The following is a 17,447-nucleotide window of genomic DNA, read 5'->3' as shown; positions in this document are numbered from 1 at the left end:
AACATACAGAAGCTACACTTTGCTAACTTAAATGCTAAGAAAAGGTTATATAAGGAAGATTAAACGAACTGGTAAATATAGCAATTTATATCTCAACAAAATGTCAGCGCTTCAAAATACTTTCTTTGATAAATAACTTCAATGCATAAGAAAGTTTGTTTTATTTGCCATTATAGACATAATGCTGTTTCAATTTCGGAAAGAATGGCAGCCATTAGAAAAATGACAACGGCATATCTCAATTTCGCTCTGATTATTTCAACATTAAACACCAAATAAACAAACATACAGGGTTATTATACAGGATGTTCCGTTTTTATTGTTACAAACTTAAACACGTGATAGAATATTCAATTTTAAGACAAAAGTTTTCTATGAACATGTATCAATAAATGTTACGTAATAATAATAATCGCGATAATAATAATAATAATAATCGCGATATCTCAGGAATGGTGATTCTTGGAAAAAAGTATAAAGACCATTTTGTAGATAATTTTAAGATCTATAATTTTCGTCTGAGCTACTTTTTTGATAAAACTTGCCGTTTTCGAAAAAAATCTAAAAAACGTCAAATATTGACCTTTGACCCCGAATAACTTTTTTAGCACACATGGGATCGATGGGGACTTTTGACACTTTATTTCTAATGGTATACCCAAGGTCTCCACCAAAATTTAGCTCTGTCGGAATTTTCGTTATTTGACCACTATTTTTATGACTAATTTGACCGGACTATAAGCGAGCTACACCCTCTGAAAGAGATTCTTTTTTAATGGGGTTTTCCCACTATTACAGAATAGTTAAAATTACAAGAGTTGGTACAGCTGATTACTTTTAAACACCTGAACGAATTTAAAGATCACTTGTCGAAATTTTTAATCATGGGTTTCTTAAACTGTGATACAAATTTCATTTTTTATTTTTATCCTCTTTATGATCTGTAAGACAAATTGTAAACTGATTTTACTCAAAAACGGTAAGTTTTATCGAAAAAACGCAAGAGACCTCTTTTTGGTGAAAAACTATTAAATTTAGAATTGTGTGGCTGAAAGTGGCAAAAACGAACCGCCAAAATAGTTAGGGTACTTTTTACCCTAAACCCCCCAGTTTAGGACGCCCCTGAGTAAAAATTTCGTCATTTTATCTTTGAATTCATTTGGGTGTATAAAGGTCAGTTGTAGCAAATTTTGTAATTTTATAAACGATGGTTTCTGAAATATTGGAAAAAATCTATTAAAAGATGCACCCCTTTCAGGAGATGTGGTTCCCTTATATAAAAATTTTCGATACATGTTTATAGGAAACTTTTATCTTAAAATTGAATATTCTATCACCTGGTTAAATTTGTAACAATAAAAATGGAACAGCCCTGTGTAATTTAATATTTATTATTTATAAATAATATTTGAAGCAATTTTTTAACTTTAAAAATGAGCTATAAAATGATGTTAATTTAATAATAACTCGTTTCCTATCTCTACTGATAAGAATTTTACAGCCCTCGGAATGTGGGTATGGAAATTTATTTTTTTGTAATAACTTCGGAACCATTTGACCAAATATTATAAAATTTGGAATGGTTACTTGTGAGAACATACCTTTTAAACTAGTAATTACGAAAACCGGATACATCTACTCAATTTCCGGTTCCAGCAATTACAGGTCATATTTTCTGTTTTTTCGTTTTTTTCTCTCTTAACATTATTTTTTTTTTTTTTTGGTAAAAACAATAGAGTAATCAATTTTGAATAGAAAACGCAAACCTTTAATACCTCTAAAATGGACCGTTTTAAAGATATTTTAATTTAAAGTGAGAACACCGAAAGCAAAAATTATGAAGTTTGAATGAGTTATATACATGGCAACAAATTAAAAATTAGTGTTAAGAGGCCAAAAAACGGAAAAACAGAAAATGTGACCTGCAACTGATGAAACCGGAAATTGAGTAGATGTATCCGGTTTCCGTAATTACTACCTAAAGGGTATGTTTTCGCAAGTAAGAATTCCAAATTTTATAATATTGATCAAATGGTTCCAAAGTTATTACAAAAAAATAAATTTTCATACCCACATTTCGAGGGCTGTAAAATTCTTATCAAAAAAGATCGGACATGAGTTATATTTAAATTAACATCAGTTTATAGGTCATTTTTGAGGTTCAAATATTGCTTCATATTTATGAATAACCCTATATAATACATATAGATATAGAAAGATGTTTGTAACAGTTTAAAATTTGAAGCTTGGCTTATCCACACATTAATAGAGAACAAATAATAATTAATATAAAATTAATGTTACACATTTACTACAATAGGTAATTTTTAAAACATCGTTTCTTAAATTCCTGAAATCGTCTGTCTATATTATTCATCATTATTGTCAACTTAATTTCAAAATAACAAGTTATTCTGATCGGAAATTTAATAACATAGTAAATGTATAATACTTAATGCACATGATTTTCTTCCAAACTGATTATGGATGGTGCCATAGAAAGATTAAAAAAATTGGCATTTCCTTTTCGGGGTAAAAAAAAATCGCCGATGACTGCAGGAAGCAGCAATTTTTTAAATGTAAATTAAAATATCAACACCATAGCTCGAGTTGATGGAAGGGTGGCAGGTGGTAAGTGTCGCCGCCTCTGACGAACATCAAGTGCGAAGCACACAGCTTGTGGCATGTCAAGAACAGATGCGGTTACAGCATAAACATGTAAAGAGGCCTTGATATCTAAACAACGCTGCGAGAATAATTGAATTGCAATTTTGATTGACCATCGAACAACTGTATGAATCCATCATAACATTGATAACACTCGACAAAAGCATATCAAATATTCCGGGATTCTTTGAAACTTCATCATCGTGTGGGGACGTTTTTGAATTCGGGCGTTTCGTTTCACTCACTGGACATCGATCTTGTTGCTAGCATTCATCTCGCATCAAGAAGGACGTAAAACGAGTGTCCCCGCTCTAAATCCATCAAATAATACCTACCTAATAAATATCTGGGTGAAATCCCGAAAGATGAAAGGAAACGAGTAGAGAACGAACGAACAATCGATGTGAGGACAAAAAGCGTTTCCGGGCATTTCTCTTTTCACAATGTCCTTGAAACACCCAGAGACATCCGGGATAAATGGAGAATTTCTTTTTACGGACTCCGGCTTCGATTGCGGATATCTGGAGGCAACCCAACAAATTCCCGATTTAAACCTGTCCCACTCATTTGTGCTTTAGCTCACGGGCTCCCAAATGTGCGTGAAAATTAAGGAAAACGGCGCCTCAGTCGAGGACAACCTCATCGACGATGGGAAATTGCCAAAGGTTTAGGCGGAGGCGCGTGTTAGGAATCCTGCATTGTTATTTCCCGGTCTTTCTATATCATAGGCCGTAATCACCTGTTATTTGTCGTCAGTGACAAGAGCGGATTACGGAAACATCTTCACGAAGAATGCTTGCTTCATTCATACTATCCACGAAAACGGTTTATGAGTGTACGGGTCTAATTCCGTTTAGCGGTTTGCGAGAGATTGTTAGCATTAATTGTTATCCCTGAATGAATAACTAAGCAAACTCTCGGAATAAATAAACACTAAATTCGATGAACTTTGCAGAGGATATTTAACGTACGTGTGAATTGGTTGCATGTGTACATTGCTAATGTTTATTTATAAAAATGTTTAACTATTTTGTATTTGTAACAAACCGTTTAATAATCATGTACCGGCAATAATAAGCCTGATATAAAAGGAATAAAGTGTTAGTTGCGCCAGTAATTATTTTCATTGGTAATCAAAAATAATGAATAATTTGCAATACTCGTGTATGGACTGGAGCAGTGGAAATTAAATTAAAATTAAAATTTGTGACGTTTACAAATAACACATATGCCATTCTCATTTTTTCCGTCTCTTTCAAAATATTGAAAATTCTGCGGTCCTAGAAACTTAAATTTTTTGTCAAAATAATAAAGAACAATAAAACATACCAAAGTCTTTGCTAATGTAACACACTCTGGTAAAAACGAAATTTAAAATGTCAAGTAGGTACATCTGTTCTGCTCTATTAACAAAAAAATCTTAATGATACTAATAAACGATTTATCGAAGCAAAAAACAAACTACCAAAATTGTATCATCTTAGAATTCCCATTATCATCTTAAACTTATTATGAATTACGTAAAAGTAATTCCTTTTTAATAAACTACATGAAAAGAACTGTTGAAAAGTTTATCAAGATAGTACTAGTAATAGTAGATTACAAAGCGAGTAGGAAGTGTATCATTTCTGTGGAGAGATTAGAAATTTTACAGAGACGCTTGCGTCATTAATAATAATAAAACTAAAATCAAATTGAAACGATAATAAAATATAAAATAAAAATTTAAGTTAAAAAAGTAAATAATCTATTTTGTCCAACACCTTTTTAATAATTGAACAATAATTACGGCGATGTTAAAATGAGTTACTCAAAATTTATTATTTAACAAAATACAGGTTTAATTATATTAAACATGTACCTTGAAGGAACTTCTTAGCATAGAAGATTTCATCCACATTGGGAAAATACCATTACATTTAGTAATTTTTAATAATAAACAAATAATAATTTTAACACTTGAACACAATTTATGATAACTTGAAATATCAAATACAAAAATAAAATATGAATTTAAGATAGCAATTAAGAGGTGTTGGATAAAGTTTTGTCTACCATACATAATATGTTAATTATTACTTATTACAAATAAGTCAAAAAAGTACCCCACTGCTCTTAGGGTAAACCTTTTCTTGCGTGACTTATTTGTAATATGTATAACACACTTGCACCATTAATAAGTATTAAATTATTTGTTTGAAAACTTCGGTTATAAGAATGGTATTTACCTTGTGCTTCACTGTAAATCATAACATAGTTTCATGAAAAATGTCATTCATTCATAAATTATAACTCTTATTATCACGTTTTAGTAATAGAGACTTTACATCTTAAACAATTTCAGATCTCATAAGAGTATACGTAATAATACTGCACTAATTAAATAACAGATAACATGTGCCATTTATTAATTATAGCTGTCAATATTTGACACGAGCAAATAATCACAATTGCAAAGACAGAAACTAATCACTCTGTTAACAGTCATAAATCAAAACCACAATTACGGACGCTTTTTCTTCTAACAGAAAAAGACCTCCGTCAGTACAACCAAAACCATCGTCAATAATAAATCCTCAATATGACATTTTCGCACGCGTACACCGTGAGATATCCTCCCACGCACGAAATAAATGACAATAAATATCCAAGATATAGAATTGAGAAATCTCTACTTTGTGTTTTTCGGTTCATATTAAAACCTCGCCGGTGTGTCACTACATTTTGATTAACGCAATAAATCATCATGCACCCTGCGTGTAGATGACGGGGTTTCTACAGGCTTCGGGAAGCATGAAATAGACTATTGTACTAAAAAGCACTAAAAATATATTTCACTGTACTCTATATCTCTCTATATTAAACTATCCATCATTTTCCATTCCACTTCACTAATGATACCCTACGATTTATTTTTAGCATGCTCGACTTATTGAAGGAATTCTTAATTAGATCAATATGGATTCTATTTTCTGCTGTCAACACAATCTGAATCTAATCGGATTATGAGCTTACAAACGTTGTTCATAAATTATGTAAATGTTTTCAATCGACAATAAAAATCAAACTCCATTTACCCAACTGTGTCCTTTGTAACCGCTAATATACTTGAGTGAATATTTGGGTACCTAAACCTAACTAACTTTAATAAGTCCAACGTTTGTTGCAACTGAAATCATGATGTGGGATGGAAATTTAGCTAATGGGTTTGTTAACAAAATTGTCAACCTCCATACATTTAAACCGTAGGCAAAAGGCAAATTAGATGATTCAAACCAGCGAACTGCACTGTTCTTTATTCAGTACGAAAAAAATTGTTTCAAAGTAATTAACAATGTAAGTTATTAGTGCACAATACTCGGAAAAATTTAAGACTTTGGCACTTATCGCTTTCAACATCATTAAACTTATTATTTCATGGCTTGCTTGCAGGATAATAGGCAACCAAAACTACACGTCCCAAGTCTTTCAATTAAATAGCAAGAGCCTCAGGAAAAGCTTTTTCAATCTATTCAGCAGCTAACGAGTAATATTTGTATAAACTCGTCCTCATTAAATTTCTCTGCCAACCCAATTCATAAAATATATTTTTAATTAATTCGAATAATTTTTCGCCCAATTAACTATGCAAAGGGGATTAAACGTAGATTAGTGCATTAAAGTTTGCCATTACCATGACTCAATTATAAAGCTTGCTTTATGACAAACTAGTCTAAATTTAATTTGAACTTAATATATGCAACTACTAGAATATAAGAAACTTTCAATGGAACGATGTAGATAATAATTTGATATAGAAACCCACTTTAGTCCTTCGTCCAACAAAAGGAGTTTAAAGCTGAATTTATGTCTACTAGTATCAGACAACAAAATTACATTTTGAGTTTACAGAGAAAGATATAGTCTATAAGAATGATTCGGCCGAATTGTCGCATTTCGAAAAGGATATATCACAAGCAAATTTTATACCTATTAAAATAATTCACATCTGCGAAAACTTCTCGTTAAAGCGTTTAATTAAAAACATAAAAGCGTATTCCAAACACTGAATTTTATTCAAATTGTTAAAATCTGATTAACAACATTGATTAAAACACATTTTAAATACCATTTAAACAAAAAGCGATTTCGAAAATTACAGCAGCAGTTAAATCGGTAATATTCCAAAAATTTGTAATTCTTAAATTTTATTTAATTTTCTTTTTATAATAATAATAAACTATAATTTTAATTGTAATAATTTTCTGAAAAGTTTTTGTACAAAAAATTATTAGATGGACATTTCTGAGTTATAAAATTTTATAACTATTTCTTAGAGCTTAAAATAACAGCATTCCTTCGCCTTGATAAAAATTAAATTACTTACCTTTGGAAGCGAGTTTGGAAGTGAACAAAAAAGCAATGATAAACTAACTTTGTTGGTCAACAAATGTAACAGTAAATTAGGTCATTTTGTATTTAATCACAATATTTATTATTATCACAATAAATAAGTAAGTACAACACTATTGCACTAAAATTGGTACATATTCATTTAGGTACAGGTAAAATAATAAATTTTGAAGGTTGTATGATTAATAAATGAATTAAATGTATTTTTTTGCTACCTGCATAATATTGTACAGTGTTTTGTCTACTGTTTTGTTTTTTCTTCCAAAATGTTGTATTTCTAATGTCCGAGAGAAAGTGAAAGTTCAAAATTACCTTATTTTTTCATTAAAGAGTGAGTCTTAGATGTCAGGCCACAATAAACAAATCGTTCACCTTTTCCTGACCACAACAATTCGAGCCACTAAAAAGACACAGGGTTTCAAAAGTGCTAAATTCCCTGCTATCTCGCATGTCTTGGCTGTAATTCCGTCCAATTACTGGCCTTTCCTCTAATCACATTTCGTTGAAGCAGAAAATGACATATTTTGATGGATTACGTCTTTCATAAAACGCAACAGATGCGTCATAGCGACGAAAATTGCCCCTCTTTTAGTTGAGAATTGCTTATCGCAGTCGTTACAAAAAAAGAACCTCCCAGAACCATTCAAATCGGACACAGTATCCTGGATGAAGCTGAAGCCGTTGTCGGAAGACTTTATGACGCGTTAAACGTCTTCATTGTAAAGATTGAGGAGGAATCGTCCATTGAGTTTGCCGTCTCTCGAATCGTTGACTACAACAAATTGATAGTAAATCTGGATGCTTCTCTCGGTGCACTCCATGACAGTCGGTTCCTCGACCTCGCGCTATTTCGGTCAGAACCACATATCTACGAAATCTGCACGTCATTGTAATAATTCACGATAATCGTCAGTGTATGCTTGAAGTCGTTGACAGCTTGCACACAATGCAACGATTTAAATAAATTATTGCCGGAAAAAATAAGCAATGCATCATGCGAACATTTAAGTTTACTCCTGCGAGAATCCTTCATTGGAAATGTTTTGTTTGTTTGAATGACTCGACTATGTCAACTCGATTTTATGAGTAGTTTTTGTGTCCTTCATTCAATTATTGAAACTTTCTGGTACGCGGTGCTCGATTTTTTTTAAAAGAAATATTTTACTTTGGAAACAATGGTTGATAAGTCATCAAAATTCATATCACAAATCGAACGAAAGCAGATTCAGGTTTTTGATTCCTCATCGTCCGTCGGGAAACCGGTAGGAGACGCGAACGCGAAGTCCTTCACGACATTCAATTCCACAAAGCAATAATAGAAGAAAAAACCGATTCAATCCTACCTACATTATTGGCATTGCAAAATGAGGTTCTATAAATTCTTTTAAATTTTATTGCATCTGCCTTTTCGAAACGAATTGCATAAATCATTGTTTCTCCGTGAAAATTGATCAAAACTAAATTCGAAAAATTATTTTTGACAGAATAATTTCACTTGCAATTTACGTCTAGGTACTACAAAAATTATGAAAAACATTTTTTTGATGAAATTCTTATAAAATATCCCTCTGCACAAAAATAAAAATCTTCAGAGTGTAAGAAAGAGTTTCCCCACGTTCTTTCGCTTTCTGAGAATAAGTGACTTGAATAAGTTTATCATAAACAAAAAAATCAATTGACACCTCTTAACAATGCCCACCGAAGGCTGAGATTTTAGTCAAAAAAAATTTTAATCTGTTGCCCAAAAACAATAAAAATAAATTGTTGGGTTCCCGAGCACTAAACTCCTGTTACACAAGACGAGTGGAGCAAGCAAATGATAAATTCTACACAGTAGCAGAAAACATAAGTGACTTTTATGATCCCGGAGCGTCTTTTTTATACTTACTTATATTCAGAATCCACATTTCAGGCCTCTGGACATAAAAACCTATTTACGTTCTTAATACATAAATAAACTATTACATTACACCGTTCTCAAGTTCTAAATATTTTATTAATTTGCTTCATTAAATTAAATTAATTAAACATTCTTGTGTAAGATTTGATTTTGCATAACGTATGCCATCTTCCAGTAACTTGAATATTTCTCAATCAATGAGTAGGATTTGCAGTTAAGTAAAATGTCAACTTCTCTTCAAAAAAACAAAAAATAGTACAACTAATTCAATATATTAAAAGCTGAGTAATAAATAACACATGACAATTTTTTGGTTTCTAACTAGCTCTTGCATAAGGATACGAGTTATCTTGGTGAAAGGTTTTGCAAGAAAAACATGTGATCCGACTGCCAAATTTGTATGCCCATTTTTACTGCAATCGTAATTAAAAAAACACCACCACGTACACACATTACGTTTTGACACAGAACGTGATCAAAATACAAGAGTAATTAATTTGTGTTAATTAATCAATATGACATAATTAAGAATTGGTAAAACTACAATTTGATGTCTTTCTCTATAAATTTGTCACACTGGATAAATCGACCGTGACATTTCACGAATAATTAATCCTCCACCATCATCTCTCAATTTCTTTCTATTTTAGTACAAAAACGCAATTTTACTTTCTTATTAAAGAATTATTTCCATCACAATTATTTAACGATGTAATTATCGTAACCCACCATTTTAAAACGCTTCAATTTTTACCATACCAAATTTACAGCAATTTACCCAGTAAAAGTAGTTTACTTTCGATAATTTCCTCATCTCCACTTAAACGAAATTTTATTTTTTTATCCTAATAAAGTTTTTGGTTACAGATCACTCGATCAATGTACTTTCAAAAACAACGTCATCAAGAGTTTAGAAAATCGGCTTTTATAGAGCACGGCTTATATTAAATGCCACTGCTTCAAAAGCTCCAAGACACTTCATTCCTGCAGTCGACACCCTCACAACCCCAATTGGCTGCTTTAGAACAGAGTGCTAGATACTTCGGGGCATTTGTGATCGAGGAATAGGTCCTTTTTTGAATTAATTCAACCAACTAATGCAGCAAATCGTTAGATCGCCCCTTATAAATTGCAAATAAGCACTAATGGAAACGACAGAAAAGATAAAAGTTCAAGAAAAACCAGGAAATAAATAAAATACTTGAATCATACAGAAATTATTCTACAACGCATTTAAATGAAGTACTTGGAGCTACTCCACTGGGTTTCAATATTTCTCTCGTAAAAAACAATTTCTCCTTTCTTTAATATCCCATAAAAAAATCACAAAAACTCAAATTTTTACGGCAAATTAGCAGTAATTAATAGTACTATTATTATACTTACGTAGCGGGAGTTGTAAAAAGCATATTTACGTACAAATGAGTAAGTTTACAAAGCAGCCACGCAGAAGCGAGTTTTCTACATCCACGAATCTCATTACAACCGAATAACGTACTATACTTTTTCTACGAGCACGAAAATTACGAAATTGTTATGAGATATAGAATTTTATATGAACGCAAAAATTTGTATTTGAAGTATGAGTAGAAATGACAAAGTATTGTAACATTTTATTTTAATTTCTTGTTTTCTAAAGGCGTCCTTGCAATTTCCTCCCTGAAACCACTTTCACTTTCATTCATTTTAGTAATGATAATATAGTTTAATCACATTTAATGAACCAAAATATCGCCTAATTCAATAACGTCGATAAATCTCAAATTATTTTTTTTTAGCATCAGGGTTACATGATAATAAAAAAACAAAAGTCAAACGTTATTTATATACAGGACGTTCCATTTTATGGTTGCAAATTTAAACAGGTAATAAAATAATCAATTTTAAGAAAAGTTTCCTATAAACATGGAAAAATATTATATAAGGAAGCTACACCCCATAAAAAGAGTATAGGGTAAAAAGTACCCTAACTATTTTGGCTTTTTCGTTTGTAGGAAACTTTCTCCTAAAATTGAAAATTCTATTACACCCTGCACATTATGTGCATGTGTCATTTAGGTTCATTACAGTTACTGTTAAAACAAGCTAATGCATTCTTCCTTTCTTATTATTATGAGAATAGAAAAAAGTATATTTCGTATTTCGACACTCGAGGAAAATAATGTTTTGACATTTTTATCATTACCTGGCGTGAGGTAGATAAACTTGGCTTAATGTAGTACTTGCTAATTAACGTTTAGTTTACATTGCATTACTCACTTAGTCTCAAATTAATATGACGGCAGCAAAATTAACTCTCCTCAACATCACTCCAACAATACACCGAATTTAAGCAATTTTCCCGTATGAGACACAATTTTGATCTAAATCCACAAAAAGCAATTTTTGTGAGCGAAATAAACATAAATCTTGTGTAACACTGAACGCTAAAATGAACAACAATAACTTTGAACAGTAAAACAAACATGTTCATTATCATCGCACCTTATCTGCGATCTGCTCCTACCGGCTTTACATTAAATGAAACGAATTAAAAGGGGTTTACGTCGCCGTCAACATCGATGTGTTGGTTTAATTGTGCCATAAACCATGTCACGTATTTTGTCTAATTTTGCCAATGGCAGATTTCAAACGTCTAGACAACCTTATTTTTAACCCTTGTGTCGTTACCTATTTTTCGATAACCTGTCAGCACGTTTCCTGTTTGTTCTCTAGGGGCGGTTGGCAATTTTACAGATGTGAAATGCAGTCCGAGTGTTCCATTTACGAGATCCTCTTTGCTATAACACGAGGGAAAGGAACTATATTAAATTTTGAGATGACGGAGACAAGATGCAAATTTCATCCAATTGCGGTTGAAATCTTTCTTTCTTGATAAAAAATTATTGATTGCCCTACTGTAAATTTAGTTTTATAGCTGCGTTTGCGTTTGAAAAAGACATAAGAGTTCACAATTAAATATGAATGAAATGAAAAAATAAAAAGTTGGAGAGATAGAAGAGAAATAAATGGTTACGTGTGTATAATGGTACAAAAAGAGGAGAGCTAGAATGAATGATTGCTGAATAAGAAGAGAACGATAGAATTTGTGGAATGTGCAAAGGAAATGAGGGAGATAAATGGCTAATAATGGAATTATTTATACATAACTCAGCAAAAGTAAAAGAATTATCATTGTTTATTTCTATCATTGACAAACTTGCTTTTCAAAGTTAAATAAGTAACAAAGTTACAGTTTCGAAAATAATTTGTAATTCAATTAGCATTACACATTAACTTCTCCATTATCATTTTAACTACTAACTACGATGTAACTTTGCCTGTTTACGTTCGGTCGTCTAGTTAAATTAAAACATTACACGAGATAACATTCTCAGTTTCTTTGTGTGAAAAAATAAATACTCGGTTAATAAAACTATTCGCTTCATTAAACGATAAAATTCCAAAAAAAAATAAATAACCGCCAATTCATAAAATCTAATCATTTTCTCATTATTCACTTTTCAATGAACAAACAAACAATCATTTTACTCTCTTTCGAATCGCATTAGCAAAAGTGGAACGAACGTATCGAATAAAACGAAGACGAGAGTTCCCGTTTTATACTCAAATAAGACACATGGTAAATAGATCAATTACAGAGAGGAGATTCGTAGCGAACACATTTCAACTTCGGTTGGCAGTGGTTTAAATAGATCGCATTGTGGCATTTTAATTGACAAGATACAATTTATCCCTCAATCAAATAAGACAGACGAGTTGTTGTGTTGCTAATGAAATACAAATGAAATATTGTTTGATAGTGTTTGATATGGTTTCTAATGTATTGGGGGTAAACAACCGAGTTTACTATTGTGACAAATCTAATAGCTGTTTATTTTTTAATATTTCGAACCAATATACATGGTGTTCCGTTTTTATTGTTACAAATTTAAACAGGTGATAGAATATTCAATTTTAAGAGAAATGTTTCCTATTAACATGTATCAAAAAATGTTATGTAACCGAGCTACACCCTCTGAAAGACATGCGTTTTTTAATGGCGTTTTCTTATTATTACAGAATAGATAAAAGTACAAAAGTTGGTACAGCTTTAAACACCTTTAAACACCTAAACGAATTCAAAGATCAGTTGTCGAAAGTTTTAATCACCGGTGTCTTAAACGGTTAAACAAATTTAATTTTTAATTTTTTATCCTCTTTATGGTCTGTAACACATATTGTAAACTGATTTTACTCAAAAATGGTAAGTTGTATCGAAAAAACGCAAGAGATCTCTTTTTTGTGAAAAACTATGAGATTTAGAATTTTGTAGCTGAAATTGGCAAAAACCATCAGCCAAAATAGTTAGGGTACTTTTTACCCTTAACCCCCCAGTTTAGGACGCCCATGAGTAAAATTTTGAAATTTTATCTTCGATTTCGTTTGTAAGTATAAAGATTATCAGTTGTACCAAATTTTGTAATTTTATCTACAATGGTTGCTGAAATATCGGAAAAAATCCATTAAAATATGTACCCTTTTAGGGGATGTAGCTCCCTTATTTAATATTTTTCGATACATGTTTATAGGAAACTTTTATCTTCAAATTGAATATTCTATCACCTGCTTAAATTTGTAACAATAAAAACGGAACACCCTGTACATGTGGTCGGTTTCTGTTTTTAAAATTAAGCTTTTAACAATAGCTATAAGAAGGATATCGTGTCGTTAGAAATTATCAAAGTTGTTCAAATAATCAAATAATAAAACTTAAAACAATGAATATTACTACTGTTAATACTAGTGTCACCTTATAGTGAAATCATTGGTACGCACTACTTCATTAGTAATGTCACAAACTCGGCTCTCGAGCGGACACGTTTCGAGCCGAGTTTGTGACCTTACTAATGAAGCAGTGTGTACATCTTGAATTAAATATCACACATACTCTCGTTACTTCTGTTATTTCAAAACAAATCACACCTCAAGTAATTATTAAATGTTTATGTTTACAAATCTACACATACTAAGAAAATTTAATAGCAACAATGTTCAAATGAACGTTGAAATAATATGTACAATAAAAAAATTGAAAGGGACAACGTAATGTAAAGATTCTTGTCATCTTGTAATTTCTGGAAATAATTACACTAGTTTACGCAATTTTTATACCTTAGCTAAAAGTTATAATTTGAGGCACTGAGTTAAAAAAAATATATAAAACATTCATCACGTCACGTTTACGAAATATGTAATTAACAAAAAATACAAAAACCGCCAAACAACGAATTAAAAATGAGTTCTCTTACTTTATTTTTTATACTTTTTTGGTTCCGTTTTTTTTATAACAGTCCAACAGTAATTTCATATTTTCATCCCCAAAAAGCTTTGTGCCGATCTTTGAAAACTATTCAGATCCTGGTGAAAACGTTCGCCCTGTTCGTCACTCATGCTTCCAAGTTTTTAGAAAAGAAGTCCAAATGGGAGTCAATGACGTGTATTTTAAGACTCATTTAGTCGGTGATAATTTTGCAATAATTCAGCAACAATTTTAATTTTAAATGTAGTTTTAAGGTTAAAATATTGTCCAAAAGATATCTTATATCTACTTAAGTATATCTTATATCGTGACCAATTTCCACCGAAAACAAATGCAATATTTCAGGTCATATGATGTCCATCGTTACGTTTGTCTTTAAACAGCTTTAAAATTTTCAATTTCCCAAAAAGACACGTACCTTTTAACATCAACTGTTTTTGAAACGTCCAAGTATTGTCAAATTTTGTCCTCCCTGAGTGACTAAAGAAAATTTTATATCAAAATTATAACAAAATTTTTCTAAGATAAGTACATTCAAAATTGATCAAAAAAATTTATTTTTAGTCTTAAAAATATGATTGCTTTTATATAATAACAATTTAGACCAAACGTAAAAACGCTTGCCTCGAAATTAACGACTGTAGACCTGAATGTTCTAACCTTTGTTAGTCGAAATATAATTGTCAAATAATTTGAAATAAAAAAAACGTTAAAACAACATTATTTAAAAAAAATAGATCTACAAATAATTTATTAAACATTTCAATCGGACCTGCAGGGAACATCACGTTTATTTATTCATTCCAACCAAGCCTGTAATTCACGTGACTGTATAAATGGGATCTTTGGTAAATAGTAGGATATACTGAACTGTTATATTGGTCTCTACAACAATCACCCATCATTTGAATAATTTTAAAAGCTTTAAAACACGCAAATGAAATTAAGTAAATTTTGATAAAGCTCACTCTCGTTTTACATTAATTGCTTGCACTAAAAAGCTCTAATAATATGACAGCCCTTTTTGTGCTTTATTAACAAATTACAAACGTGAAGAAATTTCACGTAATTCAAAAAACCATAAATTTTTGTAATACAAGTCGACGAAATGAAGGTATCGATTTTGGTCACTGAGATATAAAACCGTTCGGTCGCTGGTTGAATGGATAATTAAGAGCGCAAGTCAGTGACATTTGATGAAAAGAGGTAAAGCAAAACAAAAATTCAGTTTTCTAGTGGAAAAAATTAAAAATTGTGGTGCTATCCAGTTTCCATATTTATGAGATAATTCAACACATAGGAGTTTTCCAACATTATTGTAGAAATTACGAGAGATAAAAGTGATAACGACGATAAAACCAATCCGTTGTATTAATATTTATCATCAAGTACGTTTTTGGAGCTTTTACGAGCAGTTTTACGGTCACGTGTAATGAGAATATAACGTATTACCCAAGTTTCAAGCAACTTCTTTCAGAACTTCCAGAAATCGTAATTCACTCCGATGACTTAAAACCTTGAAAGTAAAATAACACAATGTGTCAGTCGAGGAAAAAGAACAAAACAACAAAGAGATTTTCTGACGGTGATTCCTGCTACCTCATTTCGCCGTCAAAAAATTTGTCAAAATTACGATGACACTTCGGGTCCTTTGTCTACTTCTCCTCGTCCTTGCGTCGTGTCAAACTCGAAGCATGGATAAATGTGGAACCGCCCTTCGTCAATATAAACGCGCTGCAACCGAAATAGTCGTAATGCATCCGGAGACGTCTCCAAATAAACGAGAAAACAGAAGACCGAAAGTGTGGGACCGTTGGACTAAATGGTCGCCGTGTAATGTCAGCTGTGGGGTCGGAAAAATCACCAGATGGAGGCATTGTATAGCAGGAGGTTGCGCTCCCGGTGAGAAAGAAGCCCAAATTAAAACTTGCAAGTTAAGTCCATGTTAAAAAAAACATCAATAAAACCACCTCAAATCCTGCACGAGATTTATTCAGATTAAAACACAAGTGAGTGTAATAACGAAATGGGCCCGGAATTTGGATTGTTTTTGTAGTCTTTGCGTCATTAATCTGGATGTTGTAACGGATGAAGATATTAGAGTGCAATTATCTGGAATGCAATTCGAATAAAGCGCTTTATTCTGCCGCAGGTTTAAGCGAAGACGTCGCCACCAGGATCTTAAATCTTTTAGATTTCGCTCGACAACGAACTTCCATCAAAAATAATTCGCGCCGTGTGCATTTATTTAAATAAATTACTTACAAATGCATTAGAAGACTTAATTCTCGATGCGAATTTAATGATAATTAGCATTGGAGAACTGCGCACTTTTCGGCAATAAGCATAGTAGGAGAATAATCACAAACAATGCAATTATCTCTGAAACAATTATTGTATGCTGTGCGATTTATATATGTGTAGTGTTCTAGATTCTACAAAGCGAATACCATCCCGTTCATTTATTATCCTAAGAGATGTACATACACATGCAGCTTTTCAGCTTAAAATTTGATAATTGCTAATTCGAAATAATGCATTAATGAAATAACAAAAGCTACAACATCTTTTATCCCCAAAATTACTTTAAAAGTTACATAGAAATACAATGGACTAGTGTGGTGGAGATTTGAATAATTTTTTTTAAACTGATAACTTCGCTAGTTTATTGATCAACACATTGTTTATGAAATCAAACTCCTGTTTCCCCTGTTAATATTAAATAACCGTGGAGCAGTCATCAAGGTTACATCCTGAGTATATGCCTGAGTATATTTTCGTGTTGAATAATTTATGGTCCACTCGCATTCGAACCCTAAATCCATCGGAGAAACACCGCGTCGATCGAATCCTTTTCCCCTTTTTTAAAACTCCACTCCACTGTGTAAAAAATACACAACTTTGAGGCAAAACCTCCTAATCCGATAAAACAAAAACAAAGTAATGTTTCTCACATTACCATCAAGACTATGTCATGAAAGTTTCAAACGCGGATCACCTGAAATAAACGTGATGTGTAACAGCAAAGGTGATAAAATTACAAAGTGAGTTTCTTCTAATTCGATGTTTTCCGTATCTGATGCCGCACAGTTACCACTAATCAAAAGAAAACAGGATGAATTTCCCGCAAAATACGTGACGGAAATATGGAAGTGTTCTGTAATTAATTAATAGAGTGGCTTTCAA

At 31.7% G+C, this 17,447-nt stretch overlaps 1 protein-coding gene across 5 annotated transcripts in view; it reads right to left on the bottom strand.

Annotated features, from left to right (window-relative positions):
• LOC123015573 (protein-tyrosine sulfotransferase) overlaps positions 1-17,447 on the bottom strand; it is a 59,974-nt gene that overhangs the window by 24,590 nt on the left and 17,937 nt on the right. Inside the window, exon 3 of one of the 5 annotated variants that reach the window (XM_044415368.1) lies at positions 11,630-11,739. The exons of the other annotated variants lie outside the window; for them this stretch is intronic. The gene's annotated coding sequence lies outside the window, so the exon portion shown is untranslated. The remainder of the gene's footprint in view (positions 1-11,629; positions 11,740-17,447) is intronic. 5 annotated transcript variants of the gene reach the window in all.

Source organism: Tribolium madens, unplaced genomic scaffold (genome assembly GCF_015345945.1).
Source record: "Tribolium madens isolate multiple individuals breed KSU strain unplaced genomic scaffold, Tmad_KSU_1.1 Scaffold_19;HRSCAF=116;Tcas5.2_LG9, whole genome shotgun sequence".
NCBI lineage: Eukaryota > Metazoa > Arthropoda > Insecta > Coleoptera > Tenebrionidae > Tribolium > Tribolium madens.
Note: the sequence above shows the minus strand (reverse complement) of the source record. Positions and strands in the feature narration are given on the sequence as shown.